Consider the following 13,008-nt stretch of genomic DNA (forward strand, 5'->3'; position numbering starts at 1 on the left):
GGCCAAGTGCTGGGTCCTGTACTTGGGTCACAACAACCCCATGCAGTGCTACAGGCTTGGGGAAGAGTGGCTGAAAAGCTGCTGGCAGAAAAAGACCTGGGCGTGCTGGTTGACAGCCAGCTTAATGTGAGCCAGCAGTGTGCCCAGGTGGCCAAGAAGGCCAACAGCATCCTGGCTTGTATCAGAAATAGTGTGGCCAGCAGGAGCAGGGAGGTGATTGTTCCCCTGTACTCGGTACTGGTGAGGCTGCACCTGGAGTACTGTGTTCAGTTTTGGGCCCCTCACTACAGGAAAGACATTGAGGTGTTGGAGCGTGTCCAGCAAAGGGCAACCAAGTTGGTGAGAGGCCTGGAGCACAAGTCTTATGAGGAGCGGCTGAGGGAACTGGGGCTGTTTAGTTTGGAGAAATGGAGGCTGAGGGGAGACCTTATCGCTCTCCACAACTACCTGAAGTGGGGGTTGTAGTGAGGTGGGTGTTGGTCTCTTCTGTCAGGTGGCTGGAGATAGGACAAGAGGAAATGGCCTCAAGTTGCGGCAAGGGAGATTTAGGTTGGATATTAGGAAAATTTCTTTACTGAAAGGGTTGTCAGACATTGGAATGGGCTGCCCAGGGAAGTGGTTGAGTCACCATCCCTGGAGGTATTCAAAAAGTGCGTAGACAAGGCACTTCAGGACAATGTTTAGTGGGCATGGTTGATGGTTGGACTCGATGTTCTTGAAGGTCTTTTCCAACCTAAATGATTCTATGATTCTATGACTAAGTGCCAGCTACTGCTAAGGCCAGTGGGAGTGGATTTGGGGCCAGCTACTGCTAAGGCCAGTGGGAGTGGATTTGGGGCCAGCTACTGGAGTCAGACCAGGGGTGTAGGCACCCCCAGGCAACTGGAGCGGGCAAGGGTCTCAGCATCAGTAGCTGGAGGTGCCATAGCTCTCTGGATCATCTCTTGGGTCCTACAGATTTTTTCTGGGGTTCCAGCTACTGGAGGGCACAAGCGTGAGTGGGTTTGGGGCCAGCTACTGGAGTCAGACCGGGAGTCTAGGCACCCCAGGCCTGTGGTGTCTGCAACTGAAATGAGTGGGGGTCTCAGTGCCAGCTACTGGAGCAAGTGAGGGTGTCAGCCACCAGCCACTGGGGCAGGAATGATGTGTGTCCTAAAAAACAGTTACTGGGAGGGACTGGTGTGAGTGAAGCGAGTGAGGGGCAAAGTGCTGGCGGCTAAAGCAGGACGATGAGTCATAGCCCATGTGCCTGGTGCCAGGTGCTGGGGCGAGGAGGGTGAGTGTTTGTATCTTACCCAAACCTGGTGTGCATGGTGGGGTGTGTGTGTCATTTGCTAGCAAGTTTCAGGCTGGACTAGCTGGTGAGTAGGAGGCCCTGCATCTGGTGAGGGTTATCAGGCAGGTGGAGCATCCGTGCTGGTATTCGGAGGGACCTGTGAATGTAGAGTGCCTATGCATTGAGTGTGTGAGTGCACGCATGTTTACAAGTGAGCACCAAGCTCTGAACTAGCTGGCGAGTAGGAGAGCTGTGGAGTGGTGTTGTGGGGGGAAATTTAAAAAATGAGAGAGGTTTGGATTGCTTAAAAAATCACCTCCAAGTGTATTAGCAATATAAAAATGATTTAATAGAGATTTTCTGTGAAGTTGCACTTTCATACATTCGTTGGCAAGGTTCATTCTATTACTTAGTACATGGATAAAATGCACACAGGAAAATTAAATCAGAACCAAACTAAACTTACGTATATAGGGACTGAAAACATAATAGCATAAAAGGAAATGTGGGAAAGGCTAAGGGAAACCCTCCTGTTGAGTCACGAGGTTCAGAGAAGACCCCCTTGCTTTCTAAACTCCTGTTGGAGTCTAGGTGTGGCTGGATCAACTCCTAGTCCCAGACTTGGTCAACAGTTTATATCTAAAGGGATTATGAGTATAATAGTGTATTGGGTCTGGCTGAGATGGGGTTAATACTCCCCATAGCAGCCCTTGTAGTGCTGTGCTCTGCATCAGTAGCTAGAAAGGTGTTGATAACACATCAGTGTTTTGGCTACTGCTGAGAAGTGCTGGCACAGCATCAAGGCGGTCTCTCCAACATTTTTGCCCCCCCCTCAACGGCAGGCTGGGGCAGGGCAAGATCTTGGGAGGGGACATAGCCAGGACAGCTGACCCAAACTAACCAAACAGATATTCCATACCATATGACGTTAGATCAGATATAAAAACTAAGTAAAGGGAGAGGGAAGAGGGGCATTTTTGTCTTCCGGAGCAACCACTACGCGTAATGAAGCCCTGCTTCCCAGGAAGTGGCTAGACACCGCCTGCTGATGGGAAGTAGGGAATAACATCATTTGTTTTTGCTTTCAAGCGTGACCTTTGCTTTCACTTTATTAAACTGTCCCTATCTTGTCCCACAAGCCCTTTGTTATATTTTCTCTCCTCTATCCAGCTGACGAGGGGGAGTGATAGAGCGGCTTTGGTGGGCACCTGGTAACCAGCCAGGGTCAACTTACCACAGTCCTTTTTGGCACCCAACATGGGGCTTGACAATGTTAGTTTTGCATTAAGTGTGCTATAGCTAGCTATTAAGTTGCAAGCTCCTGTGCAGGTCATGGAGTTTGTTGGCTGCTTGCTTATCTCTATCTTGCTGAGTTTGGGAACATGATAATGCAAATAGGGGCTACGTGCTTTGTCCTGGCACTGATGGCTTTACTATGCTGTGGGAGCTATGTTGTGGAGAGAATGAAGGAACTTGGGAACATGCTAATGCAAACAATGTCCATGTGCTTTTTCCTGGCACTGATGGCTTTGCTGTGTTGTGGGAGCTATCTTGTGGAGGAGATGAGGGAACACATCTCCCTCTCCCTACTGGGCATTGATGTGAATGGTTTTATTATGCAGGGTCCTGAGGTCCTTATTCAACCTTATGTGAGCTGTTCAACACTAATAATTAATACTGGTGGTATATTATGGGTATTGTGGAATCTGGTCTTGTCCTGGTATAAGAGAAGACAAGTTTTAGGTGAGGCAATACTGAAATATACCCTCAAGTGACCCGTCCCTGGGTGGCAGGGTATATGGAAGGATTTGGGCAGATTCCTAGGATGGTTATCACCTCCCATAATGTGGGACTTTATACCCGAACAGGCAAGTAACCCTGGCAAATTGACAGACCACCTGATAGAGGGATGCTGTCCTGGGTTCAGTTGGGATAGAGTTAATTTTTACAGGAACCTGGGAGGTGGGGGCATAGCCAGGGCAGCTGACCTGAACTAGCCAAGGAGCTATTCCATACCATGTGACATCATGCTCAGTATATAAATGGGGAGCAGGCCGGGGGGTGGTCTCTGTTTTCGGTGGGGGAAGTGACGGAGCGTCGGGTCCTGGGTGGTGAGCAGTTGCACTGTGCATCACTTTTTTTGTATATTCTTTCATTAATACCATTGTTGTTGTTGTAACTTTTTTCTTTTTTTTTTTTTTTGTTGTTGTTTTCCCAGTAATCTGCCCTTGTCTCAACCCTCGAGGTTCCGGTTTGGTGGGTTTTTTTCTTTTTCTTTTCTCTCCTCCATCTCCCCCCTATCCCATCGGAGGGGAGCGGGAGGAGTGAGCGAGCGGCTGCGTGGTCCTTTGTTACCAGCTGGGCTGAAAACACGACAGGTGCCTTGCCTACCCCAATGAAAAGCAGCAGCTTCTCGCACTGAACTGGGGCCTGGCCTATGACTATCGAGCCATAGTTCAGCACTCTCGGAGGACTATGGTTGAGGCAGGCACCTAGGCTGCATCTGAGGACACCAAGCTCAAGATAGGGACCCAAACAACAACAACAACTACAGTAATTTCCCCAATAGTGAAAAAGAAACAGTGGACAAGAAGATGAATTGGTCCATATCATAGATTAGTAAGGGAAGAAGAAGAAGAGGAAAGGTTTAATCTAGAAGCCGGTCCTTCGACAAAGAAATTGGAGGAAGGAGTGAGAGAACTTAAACAGGAAGCAGAAACTACCCGGTCCCTGGCCTCCTCAGACCTTTGGGACATGTGGAAAGACTACAGCCGCCAGCCAGGTGAGCGGATTGCTGCCTGGCGGCTCCGATGCTGGGATAACAGGGCCGACAGTCAGCAACTAGAAGGCAAGGAAGCCCAACAGCTGGGTTCCCTTGCTAGAACCTGGGGAATTGAAAGAGGAATTGGAAAAAAGGCAGCAATTTGCAGTCTCTGGATCTGGCTCCTCTCAAGTGTGAGGGCAAGATATCCATTCAAGGAAGATCTTGTGAACTCCCCAGGAAAGTGGACTACGGCAGATGAAGGCATCCAGTACCTGAGAGAGTTAGCAGTGGTGGAAGTCATCTACAGTGATCTAGATGATGAGGAGGTCTCCAAAGATCCAGAGGATGTCCTGTGCACACGGGCCATGTGGCGAAAGGTGATTCAAGGTGCCCCAGCATCGTATTCTAACAGCTTGGCAGCAATGTATTGTCCAGATATGGAAACACAAATGTGGAGAATGAGTCGCCTTGGCTCCAAAACTTTGAAGAAAATCTCGTGTCTCCTCATCCCTACAGGACAGTGCCTTGGCTGTTAAGGACGCTCCAAGAAATCAGTCCTCTCCTGCCCCGGTCAGAGGGAAAGGGAGCCCAAGGCATACGCCGCGTGGTGCACTCTGGTTCTTCCTGCATGACCAAGGGGAGGACATGAGGAAGTGGGATGGTGAACCCACCTTTAAGCTGGAAGCACATGTACATGAACTGAGAGGGAAGACAGCTGTTAAGAAGGGGTCACCCAAGAAGAAGGCTGTCAGCATAGTTGCTGTATAGGCCCAAGAAAGCAATCGGCGATCCTCCAGGCATAGAAGAACTGAAACCACCTCCCTTGATTCTAGTGAGGGGACTTCTGGTGTGGCACCGCAAGGGTCATACAGTGAATACTGTGATGAAGAACAGCAATACAGGGTCCCTGCCTTTGGCCAGGAGGAGGAAAGGGATGACCGGAAATACTGGATGTTGTGGAGGAGCCACAGGGGAAATCACACACAAACCAATGTGATCAAGTGAAGTCCATTTACTACAACTTTTAGCACAGTTATATACCTTATGTGCTTGTGCACGCGCCTTATACAATACTCTAATTGGTACAATACCCCAGTTCACGTGACACTATCTTATCCTCTATTGCCTGTGCAAGCTTCTTCACGAGGTGTCCAGCAGTTACTTATCTCATTCTTTGGTATCCAGGAGTTGTTTGTCAGGCTCTTCTTATCTTCCTTTTTCCCAGCGTACAAGGACACAGCGTCCTTGTCTGCTCCAGCACTTTGTAAACTTATGCTTCGTTCCCACCTAACGGCTGGATTGCTCACATGCCCTTGCCCAGCAAAGAAATCCTCAACAATTCCCCCTTTTTGTTTTTGAGCAATCTAGGCTTGCTTAATAACTTGGGATGCCATTTTTTTTCATAGCAAGCTGAACAAGGTAAAATTATTACAATAGCTAAAATCACAGTAACTACAACAATGCCCATAATTCTTTGAGCCAACCTGTTACCACTAATGACCCAGACCATGAGGACTATGAGGAAGATGAACCATCCATACATTCTTGTGCCATCTTGCTCCGCGAACTCAGCCCAGCAATCGGTAGGTGCCAGCTTTCCGTGGGCGTCCCAACAGAGGCAACGATGGCCTCACCGTACACCAGCCCGATGCTCTTCGGAAAATCCCAGTATTTATACATTCGCAGAGGAACGGGTTTTAGCACACGTGGCCAGCGGGTGCCAAAAGTCCGCCTCGGTTGCAATCTATGACGCATGCGCTCGCTGGCCAGGCGCGCTGCACGAGTCATAGCCATCTTGTCTATTGCTTCGTGGGCTTTACGATACAGTTGCGATGCACAGAGAATCTTGACCTGTTATGGTAGCGAAGGTGACCTATACATTAGTTTTCGGCTGAGGTAGTATTCATATTGCCACATCATCTATGATGCTCCAGATGATGTTGGTCGTGCAAATCGAACAGGAGTCCGTCGCGGGCCTGTATCTGTGGGAACACAATCAACCTCGTTCCCAGGTTATTAATGGAAATAGACCTTACCCCTAATTTTGGCTTTAACTAACTTTTACATTTACCCCACACTGTCTTCCCGTAATCACACTATGTTTAATCAAATTACGCTTAACACACTTTTTACCTAAAGCAAGTTCTATATACAATAAGGCACGCTGTTCTAAAAACCTCTCTGAAGGACTCAATGTCCACTAGTCCTCTAAAGTGTAATACTCTATTAGTCAGAATCTGTCAGATCAGTGGCTCCAGCACCCGCCGGAGCCGTGCCAATTGCCATTGGGACAATTCCCGGTCCAGCATCAGTGCGAAGCCATGGCTTGACCCACTTAGCTGGGATGTCCCAGTAAGTTTTACTTCTGCTGGTCCACACAATTTTCCGGATTCTGGGTCCTTATACATTACCATGATTCCTGTACTTTGTACCATCCTTTCTGCCTGTAAAAGAACATGATGCACTACCATTGGTGGGTCTTTGTGATCACCTGTCAATCTAAGATAATTTAGCACAAATAAGGCTTTGGCCAATCGTTCCTCTTGGAGTAAGCCCTGGGTTCCCCCCTTTTGTTTTTGCAGCATGCTCTTTAGGGTCTGGTTGGCCCATTCGACAATAGCCTGTCCTGTGGGAAGATGTGGAATACCGGTACCATGGTGAATTCCCCACAAATTACAAAATCAAGCAAATCATGTACCACCATAGGCTGGTCCGTTGTCCATCTTAATTTCTTTAGGCACCCCCAGCACTGCAAAAAAAGCGTGAAGATGTCATTCAATATGTAAGGCCTTTTCTCCAGTTCGTGCCGTGGCCCACATGGCAGCAGGATAGGTATCAATACACACATGCACAGAACGTTTTGCATCAAACGACATGACATGGGTGACATCCATTTGCCACAACTGCAATGGCAAAAGACCTCGTGGGTTAACCACACAGCCCAAGCCCAGCCCTTCCTTTTAACAATCAGTGGATGCTTTAACGATACCTTGGGCATCAGTAAGTGGTAAGTCAAATTGCTTTGTTAACATCCTAGCGGGTTGGTGCAAGAACGCATGTGATTGCTGTACTTTGTTGAAAACGATTCCCTGGAGGAGGCTCCCATGGCGCTGCAACCCATTGGTCAGCTCTGTCATTTCCCCTTTCTCATCTGCACGTGCGCTCATACCCAGGAGTTCTAGCAGAGGGGCCATATCGTCATTAGTGATACCGCAAAAATTCCGCACCCCCTGGATATCTCCCACAAGCTGCTGGACATCATGCACCATTGAAATTTCTGATGTTATTTGAACCTTCTGAGGTTTAACATTGCTAGCATCTATGTGCCACCCCAAATACTTCCAAGGTGCTGCCTTTTCAGGAGGGATTATTACTCCGCGATGGCTTAAGATGTCCTGCAATTGAGTTAAAATTTCATCCTGTGGCAATTTCCTTCCCACTATCAAAATGTCATCCATATAATGATAAATAATTGACTGAGGAAACTGCTTTCTTACAGGCTCTAATGCCCAGGCCACATACACCTGACACATCGTGGGGGAATTGCGCATTCCTTGCGGTAACACGACCCAATGGTGTCTCTTATAGGGCTCTGCCTTGTTAATCGATGGTACCGAAAAGGCGAACCGTTCAGCGTCATCTGGGTGCAAGGGAATGGTGAAAAAACAGTCCCTTAGATCTATAATTAACAAATCCCATTCTTCTGGAAGCATAACTGGAGACGGCAAACCTGGCTGCAGGGCTCCCATACTGTCCATAACCGCATTCACAGCTCTGAGATCATGTAACAGTCTCCATTTCCCACTTTTCTTGGGAATGGTAAATAGTGATGTATTCCATGCACTAGTAGAAGGGACAACATGTCCCGCTCTTAATTGGTCCTCAACTAACTCTTGTATTTTTAGCAGCCTTTCAGAATTTAGCAGCTACTGATCAATCCAAACAGGGTCATCTGTTTTCCAGCTAATTTTCAGGATTGGCTGCCCCTCAGTGACTGCTCCTAAAAAGGATGGGTCACTAACATTGCCTTCATTTGGCTCAATAAATCACGGCCTATGAGGCCAAACAATTCAGTTGGGGTAGTCATGATATACGGACGCATCGTAACGTGTTCACCGTCGGGGAACACAAATGGGTAATCGGTAGCTGACTTACTAAGGTGGCTTGTGTGCCCCCTGTCCCTGCAATACCAAAGTTTGGATTGATCAATGGCCATGATGGAGGCCAAATGCATCGTGAAATAATCATAACATCAGCTCCTGTATTGATTGTCATCGGTTTCTTGACGATAACTTCGTCAGTCCCTTCCAATTGCACTACCTTTTCTGGTTTACCACTTGTTATGTCCATGGCAAAGTATACCTGCGTTTCCCCTATGGAGCCAAATCCACCATCTCCACGTTGTACTTCACCTGGGTTCGGAACACACGACCTGAATGGAACTAATTGTGCTATTCTGGTACCTTTAGGAATAGAAACAGGAGGGATTACAACATGAATCATAATTTTCACAGTCCCACAATAATCTGCATCACTAAGCCCTGGGACTACCAGAATTCCTTCTAGAGCTGTAGAAGATGGCCCCATTAAAAATGCACTAAGTCCAAACCCCAATGGTCCCTTTATGTTGAATGTGTACTGCGGTTTCCACATCCACTCCAGAGCTTCCTGCAGTGGCGGATCTGGTGGTTGCGAGGCTGCCTGAGGGCTGGCAGCCCAAGCCCCTTTCATTTGTGTCGTTGCATGAGGGGCCTTCATGGTCAGTGTGAATTTTCCCTTCTTCCTGTATTCTTGGTGGTATGGTTATCTTTCTTACACTTGTTGCAGCACTTACTGTTAGCAGTAACTGTACATTTGCTCCTAATGTGACCACATTTGCCACAGTTAAAACACTTGACCAAGGGTGTCTTACTGGCCTTGTGATTCTTGGAGAGCTGTAGCAACATAGGCTACTTTCTGTGAGTCCACTGATCGATCCATGTATTCTATCATATCAACGACGTCTGCATTTTTCGGCAAATTACACAATGGTTTGCGTGTCTTTTCAGTAGCATTTTCAAAAGCGAGGATTTTGAACATGTTTTCTTTCATGCTCTCGTTCATGTCAGGGTGGTCATAGATTGCCCTATGCAGTCTATTAATAAGCTGTGCAAAAGGTTCATTATTCTCCTGTTTCACCTGGGTAAAAGCATGGCTGCGCATATTCTCTGATATGGTAAGAAAAGCTTGATACGCCAAGATCTGTGATAGATTATGAACCTCAGTGACACATTGTAACTGAGAGTTCCCTGATGGGAAGGGTGCAGTACCCATCAGCATCTGTGTGGTTACTCCCCATAAGGGATGTGTTTGTTGTCGTGGTGTTGCTTGTTCCCTATCACAGAACGTCTCCCACTGCCAGAAAAACACTAACATTTGGGCAGGTGTCAAAACCAACTGTGCTAGCTGTTTAATATCTTGAGGTATCAGCGTATCAGCAGAAAAAATGAATTGCAGTATTTGGTGAGTCAACGCAGATTTGATTCTGTACTGACTCACAGAATTCCTTAATTTCTCAATGACCTTCCAGTCAAACGCCTCCCATTTTTTCTGTCCATTTGATGCAATAACTGGGAATGCTTGGAGCATAGTCCCTTCTATAATGGCATCTTTTATTACTCCCCTCCAATGTCTCTGCCTTTTTTCTGCAGCGGCTATTACAAGCGACTCCGTGTCTATCGCGGGTGCGGTTGGTTTCACCGTCTCTGGTACCAAGAGGCGGGATTGATTAACGGGTGGTGGCGGGGGCGCAGATGGTTCTGCCTGGGGGCCGGCCGCGGCTGGCGGCGGCCACTCCATGGCCGGCTGACACACGCCTCTGCAAGTGGGTGGGGGGGAGGACGGAAAGGGAGGGGAGGAGGGAGGTGGCGGGGAGAATGGGCGGGAGGGTGCAGGACTGATATACGGCCAGAATCTTCATTCTCTTGCCTTCTCGGTTCATCCTTTCAGGAGGATGAATGTTTGTCCCTCACTTCTGGTTCTCCCGACTGTACTGTCATTTTTTGTAATTGGTTCACCACCTCCCTTAGGAGCTCTTCCGACCGTACTGTCATTTTTGTAATTGGTTCACCACCTCCCTTAGGAGCTCTTCCGACCATACTGTCAGTTTTTGTAATTGGTTCACCACCTCCCTTAGCTCTTCCATCACACTACCCGATGGAGATGGTTCCCTCTCCCCCGCAATCTGTTTATCCGCATTAGTCATCCCCAACTCTGTCGGGTTCCGATCTGTCGGGCAACAATAGGCACCCTCTAATTCCCCTGTTTCTTGTGGAGTAACATACAGGGGAATTGCTTTGGTGCCAATGGCCTGGCTGGGTATAGGCAAAGGCTGCGTCTGTGCAGGCGTCTCAGAGTTAACAGAAATGCATGTTAGGGGGGGTGGAGATAGTTGTGTAGAGAATGTCCCCCCAACTCCAGTGGGGTAGGCTGACGCGGCAGCCGTGGAGGCAGCAGAGGGGGTCACGGCCGCGCGGGCAGTGGCGGCTGCCTCACGGTCGGCCCTCATTGTCTTCAGCATGTCTCGAATTACTTTCCAGAGCGCTGTGTATTTTTTCATCTCCTTTACCTTACTCCCCTTGCAGTTAGTAGTGTCCCACAGCGCCTTGCCTCTATTATCCCAGGTCGCTTCTTCAAATGCGACATTTACATTCGGGATAAGTTCTTTTTCCCAGGCCCATAAAAGTAACCCCTTTAACAGAGAATTATCGCATTTCAGTCCTCTCTGAGAGAGAAAATAACGAAGGAGCTTTAGGACTGCTTCCTGCCTTTTGTCCAACCCCATCTCCTTCTCTGACCGCTCACCTAATCAGGGCGAGATTCAAGCTTCCGCGCGTCTCCTCGTTTTCCCAGCTCAGGGCGAGATTCAAACTTACGCATGTCCCAGCTCAGCTGAAGCTCATGTCGTGCTTCCCAGCTTAGCTGAAGCTCATGCCATCCTGCCGGGGCAGCAGGAACACTCTCGGCCGGCTCCACTGCTCCCTCGTCTGTTCAGCTGCACCAGAAATTCCCACAGAGATGATAAAGTGCTGATCTGAGGGTCCCTGTTTGGGCACCAAATGTTGCGGAGGCGCCACACGGGAAATCACACACAGACCAATGTGATCAAGTGAAGTCCATTTACTACAACTTTTAGCACAGTTATATACCTTATGTGCTTGTGCATGCGCCTTATACAATACTCTAATTGGTCCAATACCCCAGTTCACGCGACACTATCTTATCCTCTATTGGCTGTGCAAGCTTCTTCACGAGGTGTCCAGCAGTTACTTATCTCATTCTTTGGCATCCAGGAGTTGTTTGTCAGGCTCTTCTTATCTTCCTTTTTCCCAGCGTACAAGGACACAGCGTCCTTGTCTGCTCCAGCATTTTGTAAACTTATGCTTCGTTCCCACCTAACGGCTGGATTGCTCACATGCCCTCGCCCAGCCAAGAAATCCTCAACAACTGGACTCTGTGGATTCGATGGCCTGGCACATCAGACCCACAGAAGTATAAGGCTTTGGTAGACACTGGTGCACAGTGTACGCTGGTGCCATCAGCGTACAGGGGCACAGAACCCATCTGGATCTCTGGAGTGACAGGGGGATGCCAAGAATTCACTATATTGGTGTGATGGGTGAACACCAGGTGCCCACCAAAGCCGTTCTATCACTCCCCCATCCTCAGCTGGATAGGGGAGAGAAAATATAACAAAAGGCTTGCGGGTCGAGATAAGGACAGGAGAGATCATTCACTAATTAACGTCATGGGCGAAACAGACTCAGTTTGGGAAAATTAATTCAATTTATTACAAATCAACCAGAGCAAGGTAATGAGAAATAAAATGAAATCTCAGAAACACCTTCCCACCACCCCTCCCTTCTTCCTGGGTACAACTTCACTCCTGGATTTCACCACCAAGACCCCCAGCGGCACAGGGGGACAGGGATGGGGTTTACGGTCATCACACGTTATTTTCTGCCGCTTCACCTCCTCAGGGCAAGGGCTCATCACAGTCTTCCCCTGCTCCAGCGTGGGGTCCCTCCCACGGGAGACAGTCCTCCACGAACTCCTCCAACGTGGGCCATTCCCACGGGCTGCAGTTCTTCACGAACTGCTCCAGCATGGGTCCTTTCCACGGTGTGCAGTCCTTCAGGAGCACACTGCTCCAGCGTGAGTCCCCCACGGGGTCACAAGTCCTGCCAGAAAACCTGCTCCGTGGGCTCATTTCTCCACAGATCCGCTGGTCCTGCCAGGAACCTGCTCCAGTGCGGGGTTCCCATGGGGTCACAGCCTCCTTCGGGAACCCACCTGCTCCGGTGTGGGGTCCTCCACGGGCTGCAGGTGGATATCTGCTCCACCGTGGACCTCCCTGGACTGCAGGGGGACAGCCTGCCTCACCAGGGTCTTCATCACGGGCTGCAGAGGAATCTTCACTCCAGCACCTGGAGCATCTCCTTCCCCTCCTTCTTCACTGACCTTGGTGTCCGCAGGCTTGTTTCTCTTACATGTTCTCACCCCTCACTCCGGCGGCTGTTTTTCCACATCCCAACTTTTTTTTCCTTCTTAAAAATGTTATCACAGAGGTGTTACCACTATCACTGATTGGCTCGGCCTTGGCCGGCGGCGGGTCCGTCTTAGAGCCGGCTGGTATGGGCTCGCTCTCTCTCGAACACAGGGGAAGCTTCCAGCAGCTTCTTACAGAAGCCACCCCTGTAACCCCCCCCCCCCCGCAACCAAAACCTTGCCACACAAAACCAATACAATTGGAGGCTGAGGTGAGCTTAACAGGGGACAAGTGAGAAAAGCACCCCATTGTGACCGGCCCAGAGGCCTCTTGTAGCCTTGGCATAGACCACCTCTGTGGACACATATTTAGCTAATGGTCACAAGAGCATTTCAGATGCCTTTAGAAGGCCTTGAACAGAATAAACAAGAAGACAAAAAA

The 13,008-nt window shown here is 48.9% G+C and overlaps 1 long non-coding RNA gene across 1 annotated transcript; it reads right to left on the minus strand.

Annotated features, from left to right (window-relative positions):
* Positions 1–5,037: 5,037 nt before the first annotated feature.
* LOC126035534 (uncharacterized) lies at positions 5,038–11,518 on the minus strand. The gene is made up of 2 exons (XR_007504977.1): positions 11,295–11,518; positions 5,038–5,151 (listed from the first exon to the last, which is right to left on the minus strand). It is a non-coding gene; the product is annotated as an uncharacterized LOC126035534 (long non-coding RNA).
* Positions 11,519–13,008: the final 1,490 nt, after the last annotated feature.

The sequence above is a fragment of the Accipiter gentilis genome, chromosome W (assembly GCF_929443795.1).
Source record: "Accipiter gentilis chromosome W, bAccGen1.1, whole genome shotgun sequence".
Classification (NCBI taxonomy): Eukaryota; Metazoa; Chordata; class Aves; order Accipitriformes; family Accipitridae; genus Astur; species Astur gentilis.